This window comes from Cebus imitator, unplaced genomic scaffold (assembly GCF_001604975.1).
Source record: "Cebus imitator isolate Cc_AM_T3 unplaced genomic scaffold, Cebus_imitator-1.0 Scaffold176, whole genome shotgun sequence".
Lineage (NCBI taxonomy): Eukaryota > Metazoa > Chordata > Mammalia > Primates > Cebidae > Cebus > Cebus imitator.
In genome coordinates, this window is record NW_016107491.1 from 2,998,497 (window position 1) to 3,012,966 (window position 14,470).

Genomic DNA, 14,470 nt, shown 5'->3' on the forward strand with positions numbered 1-14,470 from the left:
TTCTTCTTCTTCTTCTTCTTCTTCTTCTTCTTCTTCCTCCTTCTTCTTCTTCTCCTTCTTCTTCTTCTTCTTTTTTCTTCTTTTTCTTCTTTTTCCTCTTGTTCTTCTGCTTCTTCACTCTGCCACAATCACTTTATTTTTCTTTTCTTTCTGGAATTCTAGTTGTACATATATTAGACTTCTTTCCATTTTCCATAATAAATAATCTGCTAAAAAATATATTAGCATTGGCAGCTCTCACTTGGATGGTCACAGCAGCATGTGGAGACTCATGTCATGAACTTTTGCTCCAAGAAGTATCACAGAAACAAACCAGGAAAGCTGAGAGAATCCATAGGCCCTTTTAAGGAAGTAATTGCTCTTGTGGGCTCTGAGAGACAGCTAACAAATAGTGAGTGCCCAAAGTGTGAAAGTGTGAAAGGGGGATTGTCTGCCTCTGAAGACACACTCTCACTTGGGAAACTGAAGGTTCAGACCATAGCAGAAAGATTTGACCTTATCTGGAGCTGAGGCAAATTTAGAGCTGCTTGAAATACAGCAGTGGAAGAATTAGCAGAAAGAGCCCTGTGGGCTCTCTTGGTCCCCAGGAAAGCCATTTCTGACTTTTTGCCATAGAGTTCCTTGGGGAGGGCTGCCAGAGGAACTGGAAAAACACTGCAGGGAGAATAAGACTTCCAACTGAACTATGTAATAATTTTAACAGAATGTGAAGTTTCCTGGACAGAACTTGGTGGAGGGGGTGAACTGGGAGTGCAGACACAGCACAGAAGTCATGGCAGGCAACGAGAAGTAAAACGTGAAAGCCCTGCTTACTTTCTCATCCAGGAGGCTGGTAATCTGGGGCAAATTCTCAGCCCTGTTGCCTGGAAATAAATTTGAAGTTCTTGGAGGTAGGATACAGTGGAAGAGAGACCAACCTTTTGGACTGTGTGGAAGCTGTAATTGCTGGCTTTCCCTCACTTCCCTGGCAACCTGCATGACACAGCAGAGGCAGCCATAATCTTCCTGGGAACATAGCACCATTGGCCTGAGAACCACACCCTCACTCCCCACAGCAGCTGCAGCAAGCTCCCCCCAAGGAGAGACAGAGCTCAAACGCATCTAACCCTGCCCCCACCTGATCCTCTTTCTCTACTTACCCTGGTAGCCAAAGCAAAAGGTGTAATCTCTTGAGAGCTCTAGGGTCCTGCCCACTGCCTTAACCTCCCTGTACAATTGCAGCTGATGCTCTCTTGAAAGCACTACCTTCAGGGAAGAGTCCAACCAACAGAAAACTAGTGCAGCAAACAAAACTAAATGACTCTGTGAGGGTCCTACAACTAAGGAAGCTTGAAGATGGTTGACATGACATGACTCTGTGCAGGCATCCCCCCGTACCAGCCAGAACCTGGTAGCTCTGCTGGATGGCTAGACCAGGAAGAGAAATAGCAATCACTAGAATTCAGCTCTCAGGAATCCAAATCCCTAGGTTAAGGGGAGAGCACTACATCAAGGGAGTACCCTGTAGGATGAAAGAATCTGAACAGCAACCCTTGTGCCCCAGATCTTCCCTCTGACATAGTCTACCCAAATGAGAAGCAACCAGAAAATGATTCTGGTAATATGACAAAACAAGATTCTTTAACAATCCCAAAAGATCACACTAGCTCACCAGCAATGGATACAAACTAAAAAGAAATCCCTAAATTATGAGAAAAATTATTCAGAAGTTCAATTATTAAGCTATTCAAGGAGGCACAAAACAATCACAACTTCTGGAAATGAAGGACACACTTGGAGGAATGCTAAATGCACTAGAAAGTCTCAGCAATAGAATTCAACATGCAGAAGAAAGAACTTCAGAGGTTACATACACGGCTTTAGAATTAACCTAATCCAATGAAGACAAGAAAAACAATTTAAATGAACAAGATGTTTGGGGTTATATTAAATGAACAAACCTGAGAATAATTGATGTTCCTGAATAAGAAGAGATATCTAAAAGTTTGGAAAATATATTTGAGGGAATAATTGAGGAAAAACTTCCTCAGCCTTGCTAGAGGTCTAGCCATCCAAGGACAGGAAGTTCAAAGAACATCTGGGAAATTTATCACAAAAATATCATCACCTAGGCACATAGTCATCAGGTTATCTAAAGTTGAGATGAAGGAAATAATCTTAAGAGTTATGAGGAAGAAGCACCAGGTAACTTATAAAGGAAAACCTATCAGATTGACAGCAGATGGCTCTGCAGAAACTCTACAAGCTAGAAGGTATACGGGCCCTATCTTCAGCCTCCTTATACAAAACAGTTATCAACCAAGAATTTTGTATACATTAATACTAAGCTTCATAAATGAAGAAAAGATACAGTCTTTTTTAGACAAACAAATGTTGAGAGAATTCACCACCATCAAACCAGAACTATAAGAGCTGCTAAAAGGAACTATAAATCTTGATACAAATCCTGAAACACAATAAAATAGAATATTATTAAAGCCTAATCTGGACCTATAAAACAACAACAACAACAAAAAACAAAGTATTCAGGCAACAAATAGCATGGTGAATAGAATAGTATCTCACATCTCAATACCAATATTGAATATAAATGGCCTAAATACTTCACTTAAAAAATACAGAATGACAGAATAGACAAAAGTTTACTAATCAAGTATCTAGTGTCTTCAAAAGACTCATCTGAAATATAAGCACTCACGTGAACTTAAGGTAAAGGGGTCGAAAAAGATATTCCATGCAAATAAAGACCAAAGTGAGCAGGAGTAGCTATTCTCATTTTAGACAAAACAGAGGTTAAAGCAATAGCAGTTAAAAAATATAAGTAGGGACAGACCTAGTCTAACAGGAAAACATCACAATCCTAAATGTATATGCACCTAATATTGGAGCTCCCAAATTCATAAAACAATGCTACTAGACCTAAGAAATGAGGGACAGCAAAACAATAGTAGTGTGAGACTTCAATACCCTATTGACAGCACTACTTTCTGTCATCAAGACAGAAAGTAAAAAACCACAAAAAGGAATTAAACTATGCCCTAAAACAAATGAATTTAACAGATATTTACAGAACATTCTACCCACAGCTACAGTATATACATTCTATTCATCAGCACATAGAACATTCTCTAATATAGACCATATTTTAGGCCACAAAACAAGTCTCAACAAATGTAAGAAAATCAAAATTACTCTCTCAGACCACAGTGAAATAAAACTGAAAATCAACTCTAAAAGAAATCCTCAAAACCATGCAAATACATGGGAATTAAATTCCAAATGATCATTGGGTCAACAATGAAATCAAGATAGAAATTTTAAAAAATCTGTGAACTGAATCATAATAATAACAGAACCTATCACAATTTATGGAATATAGCAAACGGGGAGTTGAGAGGAAAGTTCATACCATTAAATTCCTATATCCAAAATTCTGAAAGAACACAAATAGATAATATAAGGTTATACTTCAAGGAACTAGAGAAATAAGAACAAACCAAACCCAAACTCAGCAGAAGGGAAAAAATAACCAAGAACAGGGCAGAGCTAAATGAAGGTGAAGCAAATAAAAATATAAAAGATAAATGAAACAAAAAGCTGACTCTTTAAAAAGATAAATAAGAGGTTACCCAAGAAAAGAAGGAAAATACAAATAAGCTCAATTAGAAATAAAAAGGAGATATTTTAAACTGATACCACTGAATCAAGTTTTATTCACGTAAACTAAAAAACTTGGAAGAGGTCAATAAATTCCTGTAAAAATGCAACTATTCTAGATTAAACTTGGAAGAAGTAGAAACTCTGAACATACCAATAACAAGAAGAGAGCTTGAAATGGTAATGAAAATATTACCAACAGAAAATTGTTCGGGTCCAGACAGATTCACAGCTGAATTTTATCAGATACTCAAAGAAAAATTGGTACCAATCCTATTGACATTATGCCACAAGATAGAGAAAGAGAGAATCATCTCTAAATTATTCTAAAAGCCAGTATCACCCTAATACTAAAACCAAGGAAGGAGGTAACAAAAAAATAAAACTACAGACAGATATCACTGATGAATATAGATATAAAAATTCTTAACAAAATACTAGCTAACAAAATCCAATAGCATATCAAAAAGATAATCTGCCATGATCAAGTGGGTTTCATACCAGGGATGCTGGCATGGTCAATAAATGTGATACATCACATAGACAGAATTAAAACTGCTCATCACATGATCATCTCAATAGATGCAGGAAAAGCATTTGATAAATCCAGCATCCATTTATGATTAAAAACCTGAGCAAAATTGGCATAGAATAGACATAACTTAATGTAATGAAAACCATCTATGACAAGCCCACAGTCAATATAATACTGAATAGACAAAAGTTGGAAGTATTTCCCTGAGAACTGTAACAAGACAAAGATGCCCACCCTCATCATCCCCATTCAGCATCGTATTGGAAGGTCCTAGTTAGAGCAATTAGATAATAGAAAGAAATAAAGGACACTCAAGTCGGTAAAGAGGAAGTCAAACTGTTGCTGTTTGCTGATAATCTGATGGCATATCTAGAAAATCCTGAAGACTCCTCCAACAAGATTCTAGAACTGATCAATGAATTCAGCAAAGTTTCAGAATACAAAATTAATGTATAGAAATCAGTAGCTCTACTATAGACCAATAGCAATCAAACTGAGAATCAAACCATGTACTCAATCCCTGGCCAGGTGCGGTGCCTCACACCTGCAATCTCAGCACTTTGGGAGGCCAATATGGGTGAATCACCTGAGGTCAAGAGTTTAAGACCAGCCTCACCAACATGATGAAACCCTGTCTCTACAAAAAATACAAAAATTAGCCAGACATGATGGCAGGTACCTGTAATCCCAGCTACTAAGGAGGCTGAGGCGGGAGAATTGCTTGAACCCGGGAGGCAGAGGTTGCAGTGAGCCAAGATAGTAACATTGTGCTCTAGGCTGGGTGACAGAGTGAGACTTTGTCTCAATAATAATAATGATAGTAATAACTCAACCCGTTTAAAAAAGCTGCAAAGACAGACAAACAAACAAAAACAAACAAACAAAAAACTTCACAATATACCTAACCAAGAACATAGAACACCTCTAGAAGAAAAACTACAAAACACTGCTGAAAGAAATCAACAGATGACACAAACAAACAAAAACACATCCCATGTTCATTGAGAGGTAGAATCAATATTGTAGAAATGACCATGCTGCCAAAAGCAATTTACAAATTCAATTCAATTCCCATGAAAATACCACCATCATTCATCACAGAGCTAGAAAAAAAAATCTCCTGAAATTCTTAAGGAACCAGAAGAGAGCCTGCATAGCCAAAGCAAGGCTAAGCAACTAGAACAAGTCTGGAGGTATTACATTACCTGACTTCAAACTGTACTAGAAGACCATAGTTCCCAAAACAGCATGATACTGGTATAAAAATTGGCCCATACACCAATGGAACAGAACAAAGAATCCAGAAATAAAGCCAAATACTTACAGCCACCTGTCTTTGACAAAGCAAACATAAAAATAACGTTGGGAAAGGATACTCTATTCAACAAATGGTGCTGGGATAACTGGCAAGCCACATGTAGAAGAATGAAACTGGATCCTCCTCTCACCTTACAAAAAAAATCAACTCAAGATGGGTAAAGGATTTAAATCTAAGACCTGAAACCATAAACATTCTAGAGGATAACTTCAAAAAAACCCTTCTAGACATTGGCTTAGGCAAAGACTTCATGAACAAGATCCCAAAAGCAAATGCAACAAAAACAAAGATAAATAGAAGTGACTTAATTAAACTACAAAATTTCTGCACAGAAAAAGAAACAATCAACAGAATAAAGACAACCCGTGGAGTGGGAGTAAAATGTTTGCAATCTATATGTCTGACAAAGGACTAATATATAGAATCTACATGGAATTCAAATAAATCAGCCAGAAAGAAACAAACAATACCATCCAAAAGTGGGCTAAGGATATGAATAGACAGTTCTCAAAAGATGATATACAAATAGCAAATAAACATATGAAAAAATGCTCAACATCACTAATGATCAGGAGAATGCAAATCAAAACCATAATGTGATTTCACCTTACTTCTGTAAGAGTGGCCAATCAAAAAATAATAGATGTAGGTGTTTATGTGGTGAAAAGGAAACACTTTTACACTGCTGGTGAAAATGTTAACTACCACAACTACTATGGAAAACAGTATAGAGTTTCCTTAAAGAACTAAGAGTAGAACTAGCATTTGATCCAGCAATCTCACTACTGGCTATCTACTGAGAGGAAAATAAGTAATATACAAAAAGATAATTGCACATGCATGTTTATAGTAGCACAATTTGCAATTACAAAAATATGGAACTAACCCAAATATATATGTATATATATATATATATATATATGTATATGTATACATATATATGTATACATATATATATTTATATGTATACATATATATATGTATATACATCACAATTCATTCATAAAAAGGAATGAAATGCTACTCAGCCTTAAAAAGGAACAAAATAATGGAATTCACAGCAATCTCGGTAAATGATCTAAGTGAATAATGATCCTGAATAAGTCAGGAATGGAAAACCAGATGTCATATGTTCTCATTCATAAGTGAGAGCTAAGCTATAAGGATACAAAGGCATAAGACTAATACGATGGTCTTTGGGGATTTGGGGGATAGGCAGGAAAGGTGGGGTGAGGGATAAAAGACTACACACTGGGTACAGTGTACACTGTGTGGGTTATGGGTGCACCAAGGAGGCGTGATGGATAAAAGACTACACACTGGGTATAGTGTATACTGCCTGGGTGATAGGTGCATCAAAATATCAGAAATCACTAAAGAACTTCTGCATATAACCCAACACTACCTGTTTCTCCAAAATCTACTGAAATAAGAAAATAAATAAAACACACACTTCTTCAAGAAAATATACTGTAAACAATCATGAGTCGAATAAAAATGAAATATTTACTAGCTTAATAAAGTAACGTTATTTCTACTCTCCTGAAAATAATATCTCTGAGAAGACAGAACACAGACTGCTCATTTCATTGTTGTTGGTTTCTTGGGAGAAATATTTTTCTTAATTATTTGAAATGAGTGAAAAACTAAACTTTTTAACATATGTGAAACATAAATAATTGTAAGAAATGAAATGTAATTGTATTTTTGACATCTGAAAATGTTTACTGAATTTAAACCTGTTTATAATAAACAATTCCACTATTAGTATATATTTAAGAAATAGTATTATTTAGTATTCCATGCTATGATCCCTAATTATCTAGAGAACCCTTAAATTTGATTTAAGGGAGGTTAACACAGATAACTGACAAAGATCTAGAGTTAAATCACAGTTTGTATTTATTGTGATTTAATGGGACAAGATGAAGTCTTAATAATACTTTAACTATTTATGTTATTTTCAGAACATATTGCATTCCTGTGCTTAGTGGGTCACACTAGATTACAAAAACATAGGTAGATGATTGCCTTGATTTAATTTTTTGTGGCCAATAAGGTTTGTCTAAAAATAGCCCCAAATTATTGTCTTTTATGTCCTCACCATATACATTTTGAAAAAACAGACTAGCGGAAAAAACAGACTGTGGAAAAAGACTAGTGCAACCATAGAAATGCCATTGAATAATATATGTATTTTTTTCTCTTGAAAATTAACCGTGTATTATATTCTGTACACATTTAACAGAGGAATTCTTCCTTTATCACATCTAAATGAATGTCCCATGTAGCCACTTAATTAATTTTTCTCCACATTATATACATAGTTTGGCATACTTTTTTTGTATGAACCTACTTTAATGTCTAAACCTAGACCTTTAGATTCCTCTGTTACAAATGTGTAGAAATGAATATGTATGTATTTGATTTGAAGAAACAGTGAAACATTAAAGTTTCTCTCAATTAATGTTTTTCCTTCCCCAATTAGATTACAATTTGCCTGAAAACAGACAAAATGATTGCATTTTATTTTTGTCATATATATTGTATTTATAATAATTTAATAGTATTATTGCTTTAATTTTTAATCTTTTTCTAAAGATGAGCCAGCAATGTCCTGCTTCTAGATGGTATCAGAGGACCAATTTTTATTATTGCTTAGAGATTTGCCCAGATTTCCTACTCAAACTTCTCTTTCTTTATTCACAACCTCAATTATTGTCACCCATGAGTATTCACTTCAGTTTGCCTGGAACTTTCTTCACCACCCATTTTGTATGGCTAATGGTTTTTTGCCATTCACATCTTTTTTCTCAGAGCTGTCATTTTCTCAGGGATTTCACTGATCACAAGATCAAACCTGCCTCCTGGGTTCACATTTAGCTTATCCTCCATCAATGCCATGTTTTGCTGCTAAAGAGCTCTATCAGGTGTGAAATAATCCTTTTATTTATATTCTACCTGGATCCCACCCTCAACCCATAAAAATATGAGAAAGTAAACAACCGTAAAAACAGACATCTTGATGATCTTGTTTATGCCTGAATCACTAATGTATAAAATAATGACAAATTGTGATGTTCAACAAACATTTTTAATTAAAGAAAAAGTTGCCTTACCATGTCAAATTTATAATGATTTAATAATCTTAGACTTAACATTAACTGTTATAATGAATAGTTGTTCTTTGCATTTGAATGAAATATTTATACAGAAAATAGTACATTTTTTAATTACATTTATACAAAACTCAAGTACAGGAAACACTATCATGACAGTTACCAAAATAGCTTTGGACAAGGGAGAAAGACCACTTGAAATTGGCATGAGAGAGCCTTCTGTAACACTGGAAATATTTTACACCTTGATAAATGATAGCTACACAAAAGCATCATATGTAAGAACCAGTCAATCTGAGTAAATTTAAGATTTGTGTTCTTTATTATATACATTGAAGTATTTAAAATTTCTAACTTATGTAACATACAAATTTCTTTAGTGGTAAAATGATGAAATTTTCCTGTTTCTATTCATAAATTTTGAAACTTCAAATTTATCAATTTTTTAAATGTCTTGTATATTTTAGTATAAATTCTGATTTAAGATATATAGTATGTTTTAACTGAGTATTTTAATATATGACATTAATCTATTCCCATAAATATATAAAACTATTTGAACAAATCACAATTCTAAATGATGTCAAATTTATGTAGGTTCTTAAAGCAAATTGGTACAAAATTTCTAAAGAATATTTTGATATCACTGACAAAATAGTCACCAGATACTTGATTTAGGTTTTTAAGTCTTTCAGGATTATAAAAAACTACTAGTGCTGTATAACACTTACTTTTATTTTAATTATCTTTTTTACATTTAGCCATTTCATGTGTATTCAATCTTTTCCAATAAAAATATAGTTTCTTAGTGACTCCAAGTAGAAATACAAATCATGCATGTTGGAAGTTTATAATTGAAGCATTCCTTATGAGTCTAACCAACTTTTGCATAAAGTAGTGACAAGGTCATTCAAACCCTTCAATGGTCTCTTTGAATCACTATATTAATCATGCTCCTTAGCCAGTCGTCCAGGCATGACAGCATTGCAACAGCAATCTCAGGGGATAGAATAATGCAATAAATTTATGTTTGTGATTAACTGAGCCTGTCATCATACATGTAATTGAATTTCCTGGAAATATTTTCACAGTACCTACTTCCACATTTAATTTGCTATGCATTCTTAAAATTAGTGGACACATCTACATAAAAGGATGTCAGAGTCCAGCATAATCGACACCAAGTGGCACTAAAAAACCTTTATAGAAAACTTTCATATAGAATCTTAATGTTAGCCAGTGTCTGCATATCGTTTTTTGTCCAGTACACCTAAAAAAAAGTAATTTAAATATTTTCCCTGTCTTAAACTATAATCCACATATTATTCTCCGTTTTCTTTGCACTAATCTATTCCCCTAAATAATACCTATACCCTTCAATTTCTTTCTGTTAAATCCTTGGGAATTATAGAAAGATTTTTGGAGCAATTAGCTTTAAAACATTTTTTACAAACTCAATCCACAATAAGAATTACATTTTTAATCATTATCAACATAAATGCAATATAATTGGAAAAAAAACTAACAATTCTTATCCTAAACACACCAATTCTATTCTATTATTTTAAATACATGCTGTCTACTACCCACCAAATTGATTTGATGACCCTGTCACTGATTGTGTAGAGAAGCCAGGTAGAAAGTTGCTTTTCAGGAATTAGCCAAAAAATAAAAAAATAAAAAATTTCCAATACGGTTTTATTTTACTGAATGCTCAATCTATTGTTTATCTCAATTGAAAATTAAGTTTCAGTTGGGAAAAATAGAAAATGTTATATTTTTGTCACTTCCAGGCATGAATCTTGATTTTTTTCAGCAGTGTATAACTCTTTTTATTAATCTTAAACACATTCTATGGCATTTACTTCCTGCTCATTTACCCTCATTTATTAAGAATATTCATCCTGACTTGATGCCTTCATTCCTATTAAATGGCTTTCATCATCTTGCATGTCTTCAGTCCATGTAGTCAGCATATTTAGTACCTTACTTTACAATCCTCTGACTACATTAATCTCAATGATTTCTTCTCCATTGTAATTGATTGAAATACTCAACTCCTGAAACTTTTATGTAGTTTGAACCAACACTAAATTTAAAGGAAAACAATCAAGAATAATGCAAGGAAATTTGATACACCTTTAATCCAAATTTTCCAGCTTTAACATTTTGCCAATATTTATATTATATCCATCATTTTTGCCTCCTTTTCTCTCTCTCTGTTTTTCATGTGTGTATATATAGAAAATGTGTTCATATCTGATTCACGGCACCAAAAAAAAAAAATAAATAAATTAAAAAAACAAAAACAAAAACAGAAAATGTGTTAGTCTGTTCTCACGTTGCTACAAAGAAATACCTGAAGCTGCATAATTTATAAGTTAAAGAGTTTTAATTGGCTCATGGTTCTGCAGGTTGTACAGGAAGCACGATGCTTGCATCTCCTGGACTTCTTTGGAGGCCTCAGGAAAGTTACAAGCATGGTGGAAGGTGAAGGGGGAGCAGACACATCACATTGTCAAAGTGGAAGCAAGAGAGAGTCGGGGAGTACCACACATTTTTAAATAAGCAGATCTCATGAGAACTCCCTATTGCAAGGACAATAGCAAGAGGGATGGTGCTGAAGTATGAGAAAGCACCCTCATGATCCAATTACCTCCCACCAGGCTCCACCTCCAACATTGGTGATTACAGGTCAATATGAGATTTGGGTGGGAATGCACATCCAAACTGTATCATATAAGAAGTATAATATAATACATGTGATATAAATATAAATATATATAATATTTTTCTGAAACATTTGAAAGTAGGTTGCATATTTGATGAATCTTCATCCTCAAACATTTCAGAATGTTTATTCTAAGATGATAGACATTGACTTATGTAACTAAAGCATAATCGAGATGAAGAAATTTAAATAGAAATTTAAAATTTGTGTCCCTTTAAACTAGTAAACACTTTGTTGTTAATTGGAATATGTATTTTTACAAGTTTATTAGCATAAACAAGTAAGATCAGAGATAAATATGAATTCAAAAACAATGTCTATCTTTCAATCAAGCAGGCAAATCAATAAAAAAATTAACATAGGAATATTAAGTTTAGATTTATCTTAAGATGAAGTAAAAGGGACAAATAAAAATTCCAATTGAATCAATTCAGCTGTTAGATGTATAAAATACAAAAATATACAACATTTCTTTTGATGAGACAACTCATGGGTCAGTGGTTGAGAAGACAAACCACAGTGAGGGAAATCTTGAGGTGTTTGTTTAAGAAAAATTTTGTGATGACTTTAATAAATAAAACCAGAGGAAATGTTCAAGAGATGTTAGAGCATGTAAAAAGATTCAAAAATTGCAGGGCAGTACATTTTTATTTGTCCCCAAGTGTATTTACTAATCTACAAATCAAGGTATTATTGTTTTACTAGATAAAACAATGCTAACTTTGGTGAACGGAAAATAAATATATTCAAATTGCTTAACATGCACTGTAGTGCAAGCAAGAGTTATTGCTGATTCAGTTTACTGAGGACTGTCTAAAAATCAATGCAAGTGGGAAAACAAATTGAACTTGTACTGAGATTTGAGGGATTCCAATACTGTTTCTCTTTAGCTATAGCCCCTTAGGCGTCACATAAAATGAAACACATAATCAGCTTTCAGTATGTGTTTGCCTTCATTAATCATAAACTGTAGGCAATGTCTGAGCTTGCAAATTTAGATCCTTTATTGTTGCTTCATGTTAATGATTATTGTCGTTTATTTCCCTTTGGGTTTAACATTTTCAGCAACTACAGAGCACAGATGGTTGAAAGCCCTTGCAGAAATGTAATTAGCAAATGTGAACAAGTTGTATTCAAAATGCATGATAATGGAAAATACTGAATTACTCCCTAACCTAGATAATCAATCAAAATATTATGCTATAAAAATATATAGCAAAGCAGTCACAATTTTACTCTATCATTGATATCACAGCATATGTGTACATTACAAAATTGAGTATTAACCTACAATTGAATGCTTATGTTAGACAAAAAGATATACAATAACCAAATACTGTAACCGATGCTGACATTAATGTACTAATTTTATTTCATCTATAAAAATGTAGCTAGCAATAAAACATTTTGAAAAAGCTGCAGAACTTTAAACATTACTTTAGCATCTACAAAGCTGTTTTAATTTTATAAAACTTTTTTTGTTTTATTTGTTTGTTTGTTTTTTCTTTTGAGATGGAGACTGGCTCTGTTGCCCGGGCTGGAGTTCAGTGGCATGATCTTGGCTTAATGCAACCTCCACCTCCCAGGTTCAAGGGATTCTCCTGCCTCAGCCTCCGGAGTAGCTGGGATTACAGGTGTGGGCCTCCACTCCTGGCTAATTTTTGTATTTTTAGTAGAGACACGGTTTCACCATGTCGGCCAGGCTGATCTCAAATTCCTGACCTCTTGATCTGCCCACCTCAGCCTCCCAAAGTGCTGGGATTAGAGGCTGAGCCACCACGCCTAGCTAAATCTGTTTTAATCCTATAAAACTGTTCAACCATAGTCGGAACTTTAGTTGGATACAAATATCACCTAAATGGGAAAGCCAATAATTTATATATAATGTAATATTATATACACACACACACACACAAACACACACACACACACACACACACACACACACACACACAGGTTTCTACTTTTGGTTCAGGGAAACTAATATACAGCCTTGAAACCAATAATTATCAGACTTATAGCCAGGAAACACATTTATTTTCTCTCTCTAATCTGGAGGCCTTTAGATTTAATTGAAAGGATCAAGATTTAGAACAGTAACAACAAAAGTGCTAGAACAGTAACTGGACTTGCCATCTCTATTGAAGCTTAAAATCTGAAAAAGATTTACTGAGAGAGGAAAATCTCACTTCAGCCATTCTCCAACTTCTCTTTTTATTGGGGATCTTGGGCTTTTTTGCAATGGTTTAGGTAAAGTGAACTTTCCCAGTCTATGATATTTCTAAGGTTGCTTTTGCCCTCTTCCTGGCAAATTGATTAAATCTCACTTTTTCTTAATTTTAATTGGCTTTGATAAATGTGAACTTAACCAATCACCCCCAGAAAGTCAAGCAGACATATAGTAATCTTAAAAGGTAACCCAAAAATCACTGCTTTGTTTACAGAAATGATAAAAACAGATTAATCGACTTCATTTTTAAAATTGTGCTACTCAGCAAGTGTATTAAACAGAAGTTCCTAAAGATTAACAATATGCTACTGAGGATTAAACACGGTGGCTCCTCTGATTACATGAGATACATGACATGGAATTGTAACACGTCAAAGAGATTGGTATGCTATTATATCCCTGACCATTTTCTGTTTCATTCCAATTTTGGAGTCTAGTCAGGCATATGTGTCAATATAGTTAGCTCCTCTTGAGTTTCCTCTTCTAAGGAAGTAGTATATCATCTGTGCAGTGTATTCATTTGCTCTTGGTTATTGAACCTAATATCTACTTCACATTATTAGGATATTATGCTAGCAAGCTGAAGTTTTCATGTAGTATCATACTAGATTATATGCTTCCATGTCACAATTTTGTGTGCCTTTACACTGAAATCATAAAACAAATAGAAGCTGACTGAAAAATCTAGCTAAAATTTATTTTTCTGCCTAATCTGTGAAAACTGTGGCAATTACATGGATTAATTTTTATCAGAGACATTCTTCAAACTATGGATAATAAGGTATTATCTCATGTAATCTTCCCAATAAACAAGAAATTTAGAGACTGGCAGGATTATTTAGATTTCATCAAAATTATATTCCGTATCTTTTTTTTTTTT